The sequence below is a fragment of the Staurois parvus genome, unplaced genomic scaffold (assembly GCF_062004578.1).
Source record: "Staurois parvus isolate SC_StPar_1 unplaced genomic scaffold, SC_StPar_1.0 ptg002097l, whole genome shotgun sequence".
Taxonomy (NCBI): Eukaryota; Metazoa; Chordata; class Amphibia; order Anura; family Ranidae; genus Staurois; species Staurois parvus.
Window position 1 is genome coordinate 1 of NW_028319893.1, and position 13200 is coordinate 13200.

General features: G+C 50.2%; 1 pseudogene across 1 annotated transcript; it reads left to right on the forward strand.

Moving 5' to 3' along the window:
• The first annotated feature begins 4179 nt into the window (after nt 1-4179).
• LOC149432818 (protein patched homolog 2.S pseudogene) lies at nt 4180-9733 on the forward strand (annotated as a pseudogene). The gene is made up of 2 exons (XR_016308962.1): nt 4180-4712; nt 9533-9733. The product of XR_016308962.1 is annotated as a protein patched homolog 2.S pseudogene (transcript).
• Nucleotides 9734-13200: the final 3467 nt, after the last annotated feature.

The window sequence follows — 13200 nt, forward strand, 5'->3', positions numbered from 1 at the left end:
GGTGCATAAAATTTGGGATTTTTAATATTTATTTATTTTTGCACAGTGTATAAAATTTGAATTCTATTTTGGTGGGGTAAAAATTTGGGGTGCTGTAATTTTTTTTGGGGGGGGGATTTCTTATTTTTATGTGTGTACATCATTTCATAATTTGGATTCTGTTTTTTTGGTGGTGCTAAAATTTGGGGTTCTGTTTTGGTTTTTTTTGCTCGGTGTACACAATTTTGGATTTCTTATTTTTATTTTTGCAGGGTGTATAAAATTTGGATTCAGTGTTTTTTTAGGGGGGTGTTAAATTTTAATTGTTTTTTATGGAGGGGTAATTTTTTTTTTTTTTTGCAGGGTGTATAAAATTTGGGATTATTTTTTTTTTTTTTTTTGCAGGGTGTATAAAATTTGGATTCAGTTTTTTTATGGGGGGGGCTAAAATTTGGGGTTATTTTTCTATTTTATTTTTGCTGGGTGTAAAAAATTTTAATTGTTTTTTTATTGGGGGGGGTTAAAATTTGGGGTTATGTTTATTTTATTTTTTAGCAGGGTGTATAAAATTTGAATTCTGTTTTTTTATGGGGGGGGGGTTAAAATTTGAGGTTTTTAATTTTTTTTCTGGGTATATAAAATGTGGGATTTCTTTTTTTTTTTTTTTTTTTTTTTTTTGCAGGATGTATAAAATTTGGATTCAGTTTTTTTTTAACGGGGGGTTAACATTTGGCATTGTTTTTTTCATTTATTTATTTTGTAGGGTGTATCAAATTTGAATTCTTCTTTTTTTTTTAAGGGGGAGTTACAATTTGGGGTTATTTTTATTTTGTGTTTTTTTTCTGGGTGTATAAAATTATATTTGTTTTTTTATATGGGGCGTTTGGGTTTGTTTATTTATTTTTATTTTTTTTGCAGGGTGTATAAAATTTAAATTGTTTTTAGGGGGGTAAAATTTGGGGTTATTTTTTTTTCTGGGTGTATAAAATTTGGATTCAGTTTTTTTATGGGGTTGTTAAAATGTGGGATTTTTTTATGGAGGGGTTTGGGGGGGGGGGGGGTTGGTTTCTGGGTGTATAAAATTTGGATTCAGTTTTTTTTATGGGGGGTTAAAATTATTATAATTTTTTTTTTTTTGCAGGGTGTATAAAATTTGAATCCTGTTTTTTTTGGGGGGGTTAAAATTTGGAGTTATTTTTATTTATTTATTTTGCAGGGTGTATAAAATTTTAATTCAGTTTTTTAGGGGGGAGGGGTTAAAATTTGGGGTTGTTATTTTTATATATTTATTTGAAGGGTGTATAAAATTTTAATTTAGTTTTTTATGGGGGCGGTAAAAGTTGGGGTTGTTTTTATTTTATTTTTTAAGGGGGCTTAAAATTTGGGGTTATTTTTTTTCTGGATGTATAAAATTTGGATTCAGTTTTTTATGGGGGGGGGGGGGGTTAAAATGTATTTTTTTTTTTTTTTTTTTTTGCAGGGTGTATGATATTTGAATTTTGTTTTCTATGGTGGAGGGGGTTAAAATTTGGGGTTGTTATTTTTATATATTTATTTTGCAGGGTACATAAAATTTTAATTCAGTTTTTTTTATGGGGGTATTAAAATTTGGAATTTCTTTTTTTTTATGGGGTTTTAAAATCTGGGGTTATTTTAATTTTTTTTTCTGGGTGTATAAAATTTTAATTCAGTTTTTTTAGGGGGGGTTAAAATTTGGGGTTGTTATTTTTATATATTTATTTTGCAGGGTGTATAAAATTTTAATTCAGTTTTTTTTTATGGGGGGGGGGTTAAATTTGCGGCTGTTATTTAAATTTTTTTATAAGTGTATAAAATGTGGATTCAGTTATTTTATGGGGGTGTTATTTTTATTATTTATCTTTTTTGCTGGGCGGATAAATTTTGAATTCTGTTTTTATAGGGGTGTTAAAATTTTGGATATCTTTTTTTATGGGGTTTTTGGGGTTATTTTTATTCATTTATCTTTTTGCAAGGTGTATAAAATTTGAATTCTGTTTTTTTTTACGAGGGTGTTAAAATTTGGGATTTCTTTTTCTTTTTTTGCAGTGTGCATAAAATTTTGATTCAGTTTTTTTTTTGGGGGGGGGGTTAAAATTTGGGGTTATTTTTATATTATTTTTTTTTCGGGTGTCTAAAATTTGGGATTCCTTTTTCTTTTTTTTGCAGGGTGCATAAAATTTGGATTCAGTTTTTTTTTTGGGGGGGGGGGGGTTTAAAATTTGGGGTTATTTATATAACTTTTTTGTGGGGTGTCTAAAATTTTTGATTTCTTTTTCTTTCTTTTTTTGCAGGGTGTATAAAACTTGCATTCAGTTTTTTTTTTGGGGGGGGGGTTAAAATTTGGGGTTATTTATTTATTTAATTTTTTTGCAGGGTGTATAAAGTTTGGATTCAGTTTTTTTATGGGGGTGTTAAAATTTGGATTTTTTTTATATGGGGGTGTTAAAATTTGGGAATATTATTTTTATTCATTTATCTTTTTTGCGGGGTGTATAAAATTTGAATTTTTTTTTTTTATGAGGGGGGGGGGGTTAAAATTTTGGGTTGTTATTTATTTTTTTTATTTTTTTGCGAGGTGTCTAAAATTTGGGACTTCTTTTTCTTTCTTTTTTTTTTCAGGGTGTATAAAATTTGGATTCAGTTTTTTTTTAGGGGGGGGGTTAAAATTTGGGGTTATTTATTTTGCAGGGTGTATAAATTTGATTCAGTTTTTTTCATGGGGGTGTTAAAATTTGGGGTTATTATTTTTATTCATTAATCTTTTTGCAAGGTGTATCAAATTTGAATTCTGGTTTTTTTTTTTGGGGGGGGTTAAAATTTGGGGTTGTTATTTATATAATTTTTTTCGGGGTGTCTAAAACTTGGGACTTCTTTTTCTTTTTTTGCAGGGTATATAAAATTTTGATTCCGTTTTTTTTGGGGGGGGGGTTAAAATTTGGGGTTATTTAATTTTTTTGCGGGGTGTCTAAAATTTGAGATTTTTTTTTTTTTTGCAGGGTGTATAAAATCTGGATTCAGTTTTTTAGGGGGGTCAAAATTTGGGGTTGTTATTTTTATCTATCTTTTCCTGGGTTTATAAAATTTGAAGTCTGTTTTTTTTAGGGGGGGGGAGGTTAAAATTTGGATATTTTCTTTTTTTTTTTGCGAGGTTTTTTTTATGTATAAAATTTGGATTCATATTTTTTAGGGGGGGGGGGTTGAACTTTGGGGGTCCGTCATATTTTTCGCCGCGGTGTGACAATAGTTGGAGGTTGCAGCTGTCTCTGTGCGGCACTAAATAAGAGGTGAAGGGCTGTGGGGGGGGGCAGTCTGGTGGGGGACAGTTTGCAGAGGGGGGGCAGTTTGCGGTGGGGGGGCAGTCTGGTGGGGGACAGTTTGCAGAGGGGGGGCAGTTTGCGGTGGGGGGGGCATTTTGCGGAGGGGGGGCATTTTGTGAAGGGGGGCAGTGTGGGGGGGCATTTTGCGGAGGGGGGGCAGTTTGCGGAGGGGGGGCTGTTTTCAGAGGGGGGGCTGTTTGCGGAGGGGGGGGCAGTTTGCGGAGGGGGGGCTGTTTGCGGAGGGGTGGCAGTTTGCGGAGGGGTGGCAGTTTGCGGAGGGGGGGGCAGTTTGCGGAGGGGGGCTGTTTTCAGAGGGGGGGCTGTTTTCAGAGGGGGGGGCTGTTTGCGGAGGGGGGGGCTGTTTGCGGAGGGGGGGCTGTTTGCGGAGGGGGGGCTGTTTTCAGAGGGGGGGCTGTTTGCGGAGGGGGGGGCTGTTTGCGGAGGGGGGGGCTGTTTGCGGAGGGGGGGGCTGTTTGCGGAGGGGGGGGCAGTTTGCGGAGGGGGGGGCAGTTTGCGGAGGGGGGGCTGTTTGGACAGAGCCGGGGTGGTAAGAAATTTGTAGCATTTGGAGGTCTGTGAAGCGAGATTCCTGTATTGTGCGGCTTCTCTGCCCCCCCCCTCCTCCCCCCTCCCCCCCCTCCTCCTCCTCCTGTGTCCCCACATTGATTTGGGAGTGAAGCTGCAGCCTGGGTGGTCCCGGCTCCCCCCTCCCTCCCTCACGTTGGGGGGGCTGTTGCTTAGCAGCTAATAATAGGACTTGTTTAGAGAGTAATTTGCCTTTTCCTCAGCCAATCAGATTGAGCGCTCATTTCCATGCAGCCCCCCCGCCCCCCCCTTCTCCTCTTTTCAGGGACTGTGAAGAGTCGCCTTCAGCACAGATGCGAGGATTCGGGACACAGAAGTGATCCTTCTCCTCTTCCTGGGATTTCCTGCCTTCCCGTCACTCTGGGACGCGCTATTTGCCCCGGACGCCGCTTCCGATTGGCCCCCCCACCGCCAGCACCGCCACCCACCTCTGCGATCTGCGCTGGACGAAGCATGAAGAGCGGCCGGGGATCCAACGATTTGCCCACCTAGATGGAAGCCCCCCCGACCCCCGAGGTTTCCTGGATGCCGATAATTCCTGCATGGATTTTATCGATCGGCTGGCTGAGCCGGTGATTTTGGAGTCGCTCGTCGGTCGCCTTTGAGACGCGAGGTCGCTGACGCCCCGTGGTACCCCGCCGCCCGCCCCGCTGTTGGGTTCCGATGGCCCCTGTGCCCCCCGCTGCGGGGGAAGGCGGCTTCGCAGGTTTACCTCCCGGCTACAAAACTTCGTACCCGGCTACCAGCGCCGACCTCCTGAGGAGACCCAGCTATTGCCACGCCGCCTTCGCACTCAAGCAGATCGCCAAGGTGAGTGCAGGACGTGGACCGAGGACGTGGGTTGTCTTCTCATGGGTGTCACTGGACCGGAAGGGTTTGGGGTCCTTAGCTGACAGCTGTGCCGGGACCGGGGCCACACAACAGCTACCGCAGCCTTTATCAACCTCTGTACCCCAAATGTCAGGGGACCCCCAACTACAACCAGTCCTTCAGGGGTCCGTGGGAAGAATGTCCCTTACATTGGAGGTCCGTGGGAAGAATGTCCCTTACATTGGGAGTCAGTGGAAGAATGTCCCTTACATTGGGGGTCAGTGGGAAGAATGTCCCTTACATTGGGGGTCAGTGGGAAGAATGTCCCTTACATTGGGGGTCAGTGGGAAGAATGTCCCTTACATTGGGGGTCAGTGGGAAGAATGTCCCTTACATTGGGGGTCCGGGGGAGGAATGTCCCTTACATTGGGGATCAGTGGGAAGAATGTCCCTTACATTGGGGGGTCAGTGGGAAGAATGTCCCTTACATTGGGGGTCAGTGGGAAGAATGTCCCTTACATTGGGGGTCAGTGGGAAGAATGTCCCTTACATTGGTGGTCAGTGGGAAGAATGTCCCTTACATTGGGGGTCAGTGGGAAGAATGTCCCTTACATTGGGGGTCAGTGGGAAGAATGTCCCGTACATTGGGGGTCAGTGGGAAGAATGTCCTTACATTGGGGGTCAGTGGGAAGAATGTCCCGTACATTGGGGGTCAGTGGGAAGAATGTCCCTTACATTGGTGGTCAGTGGGAAAAATGTCCCTTACATTGGGGGTCAGTGGGAAGAATGTCCCCTACATTGGGGGTCAGTGGAAGAATGTCCCTTACATTGGGGGTCAGTGGAAGAATGTCCCTTACATTGGGGGTCAGTGGAAGAATGTCCCTTACATTGGTGATCAGTGGGAAGAATGTCCCCTACATTTGGGGTCAGTGGGAAGAATGTCCCTTACATTGGTGGTCAGTGGGAAGAATGTCCCTTACATTGGGCGTCAGTGGGAAGAATGTCCCTTACATTGGGGGTCAGTGGGAAGAATGTCCCTTACATTGGTGGTCAGTGGGAAGAATGTCCCTTACATTGGTGGTCAGTGGGAAGAATGTCCCTTACATTGGGCGTCAGTGGGAAGAATGTCCCTTACATTGGTGGTCAGTGGGAAGAATGTCCCTTACATTGGTGGTCAGTGGGAAGAATGTCCCTTACATTGGGCGTCGGTGGGAGGAATGTCCCTTACATTGGGGGTCAGTGGGAAGAATGTCCCTTACATTGGGGGTCGGTGGGAAGAATGTCCCTTACATTGGGGGTCAGTGGGAAGAATGTCCCTTACATTGGGGGTCGGTGGGAAGAATGTCCCTTACATTGGTGGTCAGTGGGAAGAATGTCCCTTACATTGGGCGTCGGTGGGAGGAATGTCCCTTACATTGGGGGTCAGTGGGAAGAATGTCCCTTACATTGGGGGTCGGTGGGAAGAATGTCCCTTACATTGGGGGTCAGTGGGAAGAATGTCCCTTACATTGGGGGTCGGTGGGAAGAATGTCCCTTACATTGGTGGTCAGTGGGAAGAATGTCCCTTACATTGGTGGTCAGTGGGAAGAATGTCCCTTACATTGGTGGTCAGTGGGAAGAATGTCCCTTACATTGGTGGTCAGTGAGAAGAATGTCCCTTACATTGGGGGTCAGTGGGAAGAATGTCCCTTACATTGGGGGTCAGTGGGAAGAATGTCCCTTACATTGGGGGTCAGTGGGAAGAATGTCCCTTACATTGGGGGGTCAGTGGGAAGAATGTCCCTTACATTGGGGGTCAGTGGGAAGAATGTCCCTTACATTGGTGGTCAGTGGGAAGAATGTCCCTTACATTGGGGGTCAGTGGGAAGAATGTCCCTTACATTGGGGGTCAGTGGGAAGAATGTCCCTTACATTGGGGGTCAGGGGGAAGAATGTCCCTTACATTGGGGGTCAGGGGGGGAATGTCCCTTACATTGGGGGTCAGGGGGAAGAATGTCCCTTACATTGGGGGTCAGTGGGAAGAATGTCCCTTACATTGGGGGGTCAGTGGGAAGAATGTCCCTTACATTGGGGGTCAGTGGGAAGAATGTCCCTTACATTGGGGGTCAGTGGGAAGAATGTCCCTTACATTGGGGGTCAGTGGGAAGAATGTCCCTTACATTGGGGGTCAGTGGGAAGAATGTCCCTTACATTGGGGGTCAGTGGGAAGAATGTCCCTTACATTGGGGGTCAGTGGGAAGAATGTCCCTTACATTGGGGGGTCAGTGGGAAGAACGTCCCTTACATTGGGGGTCAGTGGGGGAATGTCCCTTACATTGGGGGTCAGTGGGAAGAACGTCCCTTACATTGGGGGTCAGGGGGGGAATGTCTCTTACATTGGGGGTCAGGGGGGGAATGTCTCTTACATTGGGGGTCAGTGGGGGAATGTCCCTTACATTGGGGGTCAGTGGGAAGAACGTCCCTTACATTGGGGGTCAGGGGGGGAATGTCCCTTACATTGGGGGTCAGTGGGAAGAACGTCCCTTACATTGGGGGTCAGTGGGAAGAACGTCCCTTACATTGGGGGTCAGTGGGGGAATGTCCCGTACATTGGGGGTCAGTGGGAAGAATGTCCCTTACATTGGGGGTCAGTGGGAAGAATGTCCCTTACATTGGGGGTCAGTGGGAAGAATGTCCCTTACATTGGTGGTCAGTGGGAAGAATGTCCCTTACATTGGGGTCAGTGGGAAGAATGTCCCTTACATTGGGGGTCAGTGGGAAGAATGTCCCTTACATTGGGGGTCAGTGGGAAGAATGTCCCTTACATTGGGGGTCAGTGGAAGAATGTCCCTTACATTGGGGGTCAGTGGGAAGAATGTCCCTTACATTGGGGGTCAGTGGGAAGAATGTCCCTTACATTGGGGGTCAGTGAGGGAATGTCCCGTACATTGGGGGTCAGTGGGGGAATGTCCCTTACATTGGTGGTCCGTGGGAAGATTGCCCCCTTACAGATGATTGGTGTAGTGCAGTAGCTCTGCCAGGCAGTCATTGTCCCCATACTAGGCCGGCTCCATCATGGGAGGTCAATCATCTACAGGTCGGGGAACCCCCAGCAGACTCTGGAGGAAGTACTTGTCTATTACGAATGCCACCTATGGGCACCTTTTGGTCTTCCAATGTCGGAGGAACTACAAGCCCCATCATGTCCTGTCAGGTGACAGTCCGGAGGTCCCTGTATGTGTGGACAGTCATGAGCTCCTCAAACGTCTTGTGTTGGTCCTCAGATGTTCCTTCACCGTTCTCGCTTTGCCTGGATTCCACGTTTGGCTCTCGGGGGGTTTTGGACGTTTTTGTGGGTTTTTGGAAGTATTAAACTTTTGTTTTCACTTAAAGTCTTGTGTGGGACGGGGGGGCCCGTGGGGGGGGGGGGGGGCTGGGGGGAGGCCACGCACCCCCCACTTCCCTCCCAGCACATGTGTGAATGGAAAACCCATTCCCCCGCACGACTCCTCTTGTATTTCGGTTTTATCGCCGGGATGGGACAGCTTAGGGGATCAAGGCTGTGGAGCCCGGCAGGGGAAGCGTTAAAGCCCCCCATTCTCCTACCTCTTAGGGAGCCCCCCCCCCCCATTCCCCGTGTCCTTGTTCTCCATCTCTTGGTGGCCCAAGAGCTGACAATCTGCAGGTGGGTTGTGCCGGGAGCTGGCTGACGTTTGCCATCCGGGAGCCGTGACACCCTCGGCTCCCTCCTGGTTGAAGAACATTTGTTATGTCTACCGGAACTTGTCCTCATCGGTGGAACGTAACACAGTCAGGAGTCTGTAGAACGTTCTCCCAGGAAGCGAAGAATGCCGCTGCGCCGGTCTCCTCCTGCGTTCCGGGGGAATGCCTCTAGGTTCGGGTGCAGATGGTTCCGGCACAGAAGGAGTTACCGGCGGCTGTCAAGTTGGGGGGTCTTCTCATCACTGGTGGATTTTTTTGGGTTGTGTCCTTCTCGGGCAGAACATCAGCGCGGTGACTTGACGTTGGTCAGAGGGGAGGAAGTCTTGCGGGCGTTACATAAGCAGGACCACCTCGGGAGGTCTCTTTGCCGCAGCTTGGCACTCGCCCTCCCCCCTCTCAGTCCCCTCCGCGGTTGGCAACGGTTCAGGTTTCCAGCCACAGGGGACTGGCAGGCTCTGTCACCGGCCACAGCAATGTGAGGACACCCCGGCCTCCTCACCCTTCCATTTCTGAAGGCTCCTCTCTAATTTGTGCCGAATGTCTTGGCTCCTCGCTGCTTCCTCTTCCCATAATCCTCTCTTCCTTCTAACCTGTCAACTACAACCCCCCCCCCACTCCTTTCCTCCACTTCATTGGTGGGTCCAGCAGGCCAGGTGGGCCAGCGGGCCCTTTAATAAGTCATCTGGGTTTTCCCATCGTCAGAAGAAACGTTTATGACCCTGAAAGCTCATGTGCAATATCTGTCCCATAAAAGTCAGCAGAACCTGCGTGGGGCGGGAGGTCAGGGCACAACACATGTTGCAGAGCGCTCCTGTACATGGTGGGGGGGGGGGGACATCTGCGTTCAATCATCCCGCTGGCACCACGTACAAAAACATCACGGCCAGCTTGTGCGTCAATGTTATGACTCCTTGGGTGCCAAAGTCCTCCAGAGCAGGCAGGTACCCACCACGACGCCCTCCACCCTCCGCCCTGGAACCGCAGACCTTGTGGACTCTTCACCAGAACGTAGACCAGACCAGTTGTATTGATCGCAGGTTGCATGCTTGGCCTGCTGCTTCGGCCACGTGTTGCGTCACGCACTAACAGCGCCACCTTTTTGCCCCTTTCTTCCCTAGGGTAAGGCGGTAGGCCAGAAGGCTCCTCTGTGGCTCCGCGCTCAGTTCCAGGCGCTGCTCTTCTCCTTGGGATGCTCCATCCAGAGGCACTGCGGGAAAGTACTGTTTGTGGGACTTTTGGTTTTCGGCGCTCTGGCCGTGGGCCTGCGGGTGGCCTCCATCGAGACTGACATCGAACGGCTGTGGGTGGAAGGTGAGTGACCGCCACGTTTTCATGCTGTTTTGAGTTTTTCCCATCGTCAGAAGAAACGTTTATGACCCTGAAAGCTCACGTGCAATATCTGTCCCATAAAAGTCGGCAGAACCCTTCGTGGTGGCGAGAGGTCAGGGCACCACACATGTTGGAGAGCGCTCCTGTACGTGGTGGTGGTGGTGGGGGCAGGGGCGGACTGATCATTTGGAAACCCGGTCACTGCCCGAGGGCCCGGGGTCAGTAGGGGGCCCCATGAGATGCCCCGGTACCTTTTTCATAGGCTTTTTTGAGTTTGGGCAAGGACACAGGGGCCCCATGATCCCCTATTGCCCGGGGGCCCCATGAGTTGTCAGTCCGCCCCTGAGTGGGGGAGGACATCTGCGTTCCATCATCCCGCTGGCACCACGTACAAAAACCTCACGGCCAGCTTGTGTGTCAATGTTACGACTCCTCGGGTGCCAAAGTCCTCCAGAGCAGGCAGGTACCCACCACGACGCCCTCTGCCGTGGGCCTGCGGGTGGCCTCCATCGGGACGGACATCGAACGGCTGTGGGTGGGAGGTGAGTGACCGCCACGTTTTCATGCTGTTTTAACATGTCAAAAAAAAAAAAAGAGGGGGGGTTTGGCGTTCCGCCTTTGCTGGGAGTTGTAGTCCGGCAGCATTTGCAGAAACCTTCAGCGTCCTTCTGGGAAATGTGTGGCGGCCTCAGAAAGTTGGTTGATTATTTGTGGGCTGGCCTGTCAGGATCGTCCTCGTGGATCGCCTTCAGATTTATCGTGTAAACTCCACACTTCTCTGCCTGGCTGCCGCTATAATACGAAAAAAAAAAAAAGGCGAGAATCTGGGCGTACAGGGGAAGCAGTGTTGCCGGGGAGCGGCGTGTAACAGAGACGTGTTATGCAGCGCAGACAGAGCGCCAGTCATGCTCCCCGCCACCGGGCCGCTGGCCACTGAATACAAGCCGGGGCGCATTCACAATTCACAGCTTCTCCTGCTGAAATGTCAGGAAGAGCGCCTCGGCAAACACAACCACACGTGTCTTCTGTGAGCAGGGGGAAGAAGCCCCACTTCTGCCGGGCCACGGCCGGGCTCGCCACGGACTCCCAGAGACGCCTGGACACCGGCGGAGGGGGAAGAATCCCCACTTCTGCCGAGCCACGGCCAGGCTCGCCACGGACTCCCAAAAACGCCTGGACACCGGCGGAGGGGGAAGAATCCCCACTTCTGCCGGGCCACGGCCGGGCTCGCCACGGACTCCCAGAAACACCTGGACACCGGCGGAGGGGGAAGAATCCCCACTTCTGCGGAGCCACGGCCAGGCTCGCCACGGACTCCCAAAAACACCTGGACACCGGCGGAGGGGGAAGAATCCCCACTTCTGCCGGGCCACGGCCGGGCTCGCCACGGACTCCCAGAAACACCTGGACACCGGCGGAGGGGGAAGAATCCCCACTTCTGCGGGGCCACGGCCAGGCTCGCCACGGATTCCCAGAAACGCCTGGACACCGGCGGAGGGGGAAGAATCCCCACCTCTGCCGGGCCACGGCCGGGCTCGCCACGGACTCCCAGAAACACCTGGACACCGGCGGAGGGGGAAGAATCCCCACTTCTGCGGGGCCACGGCCAGGCTCGCCACGGATTCCCAGAAACGCCTGGACACCGGCGGAGGGGGAAGAATCCCCACCTCTGCCGGGCCACGGCCGGGCTCGCCACGGACTCCCTGAAACGCCAGTACACCAGCGGAGGGGAAAGAATCCCCACTTCTGCCGGACCACGGCCGGGCTTGCCACAGAAGGACAGCCGCCACAGAAGCTCTGGTTGGGTCGTTGCCTTGTTCGTGGTTGGGCTTTCCGTGGGACTTCTTAGTGTGGGATCAGTCGTTACAAAGTAACTTCAATCAGAGATGTTTCTTTAAAGGGGGAAGGTTTATGCAGGTCATAGACGGGTCGTTTATCGGCCGATATTCACGCCGTTAGTGTGGCAGTGCCGTCGGCCATTTTTCGTGGATCTTCTTGTTTCTTTTTATCGGTCGTTCTGGAAAATCCACGAAAAAAAAGTTTTTCGTAGACATTGGTGGCAGCATCACCAACAACCGATATTTCGTTTATCGGCCGTCAGTTCGTCCGATAAATGGCCCATCTATGGCTAGCCTAACCCAGTGGCGTCCCGAGGCAGGTGCGGGGGGTGCGGTCCGCACGGGGTGACACCGACTGCACGGGGTGACACCGACTGCACGGGGTGACACCGACTGCACGGGGTGACACCGACTGCATGGGGTGACACCGACTGCATGGGGTGACACTGACTGCATGAGGTGACACCGGACCCGCTCCACAAAAAGGTAAGTTGTAAAGCAAGCCAACGATCCCCACAGGATGGATCCGATCGTCGGCTTTCTTTACAACTTACCTTTTCTTGGAGCGGGTCCGGTGTCACCCCATGCAGTCAGTGTCACCCCATGCAGTCAGTGTTACCCCATGCAGTCAGTGTCACCCCATGCGGTCAGTGTCACCCCATGCGGTCGGTGTCACCCCGTGTGGTCGATGTCACCCCGTGCGGTCGGTGTCACCCCGTGCGGACCGCACCTGCCTCGGGACGCCACTGAGTAAACCTCCCCCTTTCAGAAAACATCTCTGATTGAAGTTTTCGTGGAGCGGTCCGGTCTCACCCCGTACAGGTTTCGTGCTGACGATTCCTCCAACCTACACGGGGTGACACCGGAGCCGCTCCAAGAAAAGGTAAGTTGTAAAGAAAGTCGACAATCCCCGCAGGATGGATCGGATCTGCGGATTGGGGAGGATAATGGATCGGAGTCCTATCCATTATGCTCCATCCATAGATCCGATCCATCCTGCGGGGATCGTGGGAGGGGTGTCACCAAGTGTCATCGCATCGGGTGACACCAACCCTAGGGACGCCCCTGGGTTTACTATACCTGGTGCTCTCAGGATCTGGTGACCAATCAGCTTCTAACTGCAGCTTGTTCCATAAGATCTGGAAGCTGATTGGTTACTGTGCTCAGCTGCTCCAGCTTGCAGTCCATCTAAGCGTATCTTAGGCCGGCCATACACTGTACAATTTTCTTACAATTTCCTTTAGATTTACCTTCAGCTATGTAGCGCGAGGGCCGACCTGATTGGATACAATGGAAAGTGTTGTTAGTCTGACCTCATATTATACGGTTTTTGGTAAATCTAAAGCAAAAATCTCAAGAAAATTGTAAAATGTATGGCCAGCCTTACCTAACCGGACCCAGGGGCGGACTGACCATTCGGGTGCTCGGGCACTGCATGAGGGCCCGGGGTCAGTAGGGGGCCCCATGAGATGCCCCTGGTACCTTTTCATAGGCTTTTTTTGGTGTGGTTTGAGTGTGGGCGAGGACACAGGGGCCCCATGATCCCCTATTGCCCGGGGGCCCCATGAGGTGTCAGTCCGCCCCTGACCGGACCTGAGAATAATCGGCCGATTTTTGCT